The following is a 2,503-nucleotide window of genomic DNA, read 5'->3' as shown; positions in this document are numbered from 1 at the left end:
CAATTTTTCTATAACAATAAATAAATGCTCTATAATGAGGACTCATTTGATTCTACCTTAAAATATTTGATCACTTATTTAAATTTTATATCCCATAGCAAAGCCCAACTTTATACAATAAGTTCTATGGCAGGTGCCACTGACAAAAATGATATGATTCTTTTTGTTGCTAGGCTAATACTGATCCATACTTAGTAAATCTAATTTAGTCATGGAAAATTATACCACATATCTATATATTATTAAGATTTTTGCATCTTCATTCACAAGGAATATTGGTCTATAGAATAAATATTTACGCAGAAACAAGGAATTGGCACAATCAAACTTGTAAAAAATTCAAATATAACAATGGATATTTTGAAGACACAACCATGTAGCTATGAGAGTACAGCACAATGGTAAACACCAATGCAATTGCAACAAGGCTATCAAAGTTCAAACCCTGACTTTACCAATATTTAGATAAGTCACTTAACCTCATTTAGCTCAATTGTCCTTGTCTATAAAAAGAGAATAATATTAGGTCTTAACTTATAGAGTTTTAAATATTAAATAAGTTAGGACAGGTAAAGTATTCATAAAAGCAACCATACAATGTAAGTGCTATATAAGGAAACACATCAATATTGGTAATTTCTTAACAAAAGATATATATATATTTTAGAAAGAAAATCTCAGAGGCAAGTAATGGTATATAGAGGCTTTGAGATTTTATTTTCCTTGAATAAGTAGTCCACAACTCATGTTTCCATGCAGAATTGTCTATTTGTTAATGTGGATATTGAGCCCTGGAAAATAACATAATGGCCTCTGTGGATTTGAAAACTGGGATGATCTTCTTATTCCAGATAGTCAGTGGAATCCTCAGGAAATCTCATTTTTATTCCATTATATCTTCCTACGTTTGAATGGATGCAGGTCAAGCCCCTCAGACTTGATTCTCAGTCACCTGACTGTACTCCTTGGTCATTCTCTCTAGAGGGATCCCAGGGCCCATGGCAGCTTTTATGTTGAAAAATATCCTCAATGATTTTGAATGCAAACTTGTTTTCTATGTTTACAGAGTGGGCAGAGGTGTGTCCATTAGCAGTACCTGCCTCTTGAATATCTTCCAGGCCATCACCATCAGCCCCTGGAACTCCAGATAGGCAGAGCTTTAAGTAAAAGCCCCCAAGCACATTGGCCTCTCCAATATCCTCTGCTGGATCCTTAACACGCTGGTAAATATGTTTCCTATCTATATAATTGGAAATTGGAGTAATAAAACCATTAGAAAAAAATTATATTTTGGATACTGTTCTTCTGTTCCTCATGACAAAACCACAGCCTCAATGTATGCAGTATTATTATCATTCCCCAAGGTATGTTTAGGGTTTATGATCTGGGCCAGTAGCTCCATAGTTTTCATCCCGTACAGACACAAGCAGTGAGTCCAAAACATTCATAAGAACAATACCTCCCCCAGATCCTCCCCTGAGACCAGGCCCACCCAAACCATGCTTGTTCTAGTGAGTACCTTTGTATCTTTTTTACCTTTCCCTCATCTTTCAAGTTTTTTGGGTCTGTTTTTAATAATCCAGTTTGGTGTCTGGTGAATATTTCTGCCATAATAATGTGTGTTTCCCAAATGTCAGCCCCTTTGTTCTCATTAGTCATGACTCCAGTGTATCCAGGCTCTGTTGTGTGCCCACTGGAAGGAAAATACAATCCCTTCATTGCATCAGAAAAATATAAATTGTCTGTTTTGTCACTGATGTCAGTTATTTATGTACTCATTGTTCACAGAATCTTAAGCTAATTATGAGCCAGTCTCATTGCACATTGGTGAATGAGACAGAGATTCTTTTCCAAAAAACAAGTAGTAAATAATAATAGCAATAGTAAATAAAATCTTATGACATTATTACGTAAATATGTATATAATTGTATTTTATTAGTGGATGTAGTGGAGAAGTTCAGAGTCCAATCAATAATAACACAGTTTGTTCTGAAATCTTGCAGAGATACTGGAAATGTCTTTGAGTGTGTACCTTTTAATCTGAGATATTAAATGTTCTCAGGATTTAACTGGACATGGGATTTTAAGGACATTCCATCAAAGGGACTAGCATGAGGGATGGCCCTTCAAGAAGCTGGGGTGGGGGAGTGGCCTGTGTTGTCACGCAAGTGTCCTGAGGTGAAACTAGAGGGAAAATTAGGTTTTAGTTTTTGCAGGAATTGGAGGTCATGTTTTGAATATTGTTCCTTACATCCTAAAAGAATTGGTGGTCATTTGAAATATGATTATGCTTACAAAGAAAAATTAATCAGAAACCAGTTGCTGTCAAGTCGATTCTGACTCATGGTGACCCCATATGTGTCAGAGTAGAACTGTGCTCCACAGAGTTTACAATGGCTATAATCTTTTGGAAGCAGATCGCCAGGCCTTTCTTCTGAGGTGCCACTGGGTGGATTTGAATTACAACCTCCTGATCAGTAGCTGAACACTTACATTTGTGCC

At 36.1% G+C, this 2,503-nt stretch overlaps 1 pseudogene; it reads left to right on the top strand.

Annotated features, from left to right (window-relative positions):
• The first annotated feature begins 806 nt into the window (after positions 1–806).
• Positions 807–1,598, top strand: LOC101345162 (vomeronasal type-1 receptor 2-like; annotated as a pseudogene).
• Positions 1,599–2,503: the final 905 nt, after the last annotated feature.

Source organism: Trichechus manatus, unplaced genomic scaffold (genome assembly GCF_000243295.1).
Source record: "Trichechus manatus latirostris isolate Lorelei unplaced genomic scaffold, TriManLat1.0 scaffold00210, whole genome shotgun sequence".
Classification (NCBI taxonomy): domain Eukaryota; kingdom Metazoa; phylum Chordata; class Mammalia; order Sirenia; family Trichechidae; genus Trichechus; species Trichechus manatus.
Note: the sequence above shows the minus strand (reverse complement) of the source record. Positions and strands in the feature narration are given on the sequence as shown.